We start from the raw sequence: 844 nt of genomic DNA, 5'->3' as shown, positions 1-844 counted from the left end.
AAAAAAAAAAAAACTCTTCATGAAAATTATAAAGGCTAATGATCATCAGGAAACAAAGACTGTACCTTGACTATATAATCAACCAGAAAATCAAGAATTATAAGTTTCTAGTGGCTGGAATTTGCTATTAAAACCTTATTTGCTTGAGCCCACGAGTTTGAGGCTGTAGTACACTATGATCACGCCTGTGGACATCCACTGCACTCCATTTGCTCTACGTATGGCTCCAGCGTGTCTTTCAGTCTCATTTAAAGGAAATGTCTCATCTCTAAATTCGATAAATATCTAGCCAGTCCAAAGGTATAGGACCCCAAAAAGGCTATGAAGATGATTGCAGGATCGCTGCTATAAAGGAACTTTTAAAAGTTAAAGTTAAGTAACCAAATAGAAAATAAGGGAAAGCGAATCTACATAAAAGTATTCCACTATTAAGTAAAGAGGAAATGATAGAATATCCCGATTTTGTAAACCTCTGTGAATGAATATAGGCATTATACATCAACACCTCCTAAAATCAGAAAAAGAGACCCAGACGTTATGTGCCTCCCGAGGGAAGACCACACCACCATCTAAAATGCTGCCAAAAGGATCAAACCTAAGTCTGATCCAACCTCAAGATCCAAGCCGGGGGTGGTAGCACGCGCCTGTAGTGCCAGTTACTTGGGAGGCTGAGGTGGGAGGATCCCTTGAGCCCAGGAGTTCAAGTCAGCCTGGGCGACATAGTGAGATCCCCATCTCTTAAAAAAGAAAAAAATCCAGCTGCCAATTTATAGGAAATACGGGGAACAGACGAACATGTTGAACTGCACTGTGAGTGCAATCCGCAAAGTCCTGACTCCAGAAG

The sequence above is a fragment of the Propithecus coquereli genome, unplaced genomic scaffold (genome assembly GCF_000956105.1).
Source record: "Propithecus coquereli isolate 6110/MARCELLA unplaced genomic scaffold, Pcoq_1.0 Scaffold248, whole genome shotgun sequence".
In the NCBI taxonomy this organism is placed as follows: domain Eukaryota; kingdom Metazoa; phylum Chordata; class Mammalia; order Primates; family Indriidae; genus Propithecus; species Propithecus coquereli.
This window is presented reverse-complemented; position numbering follows the sequence as displayed.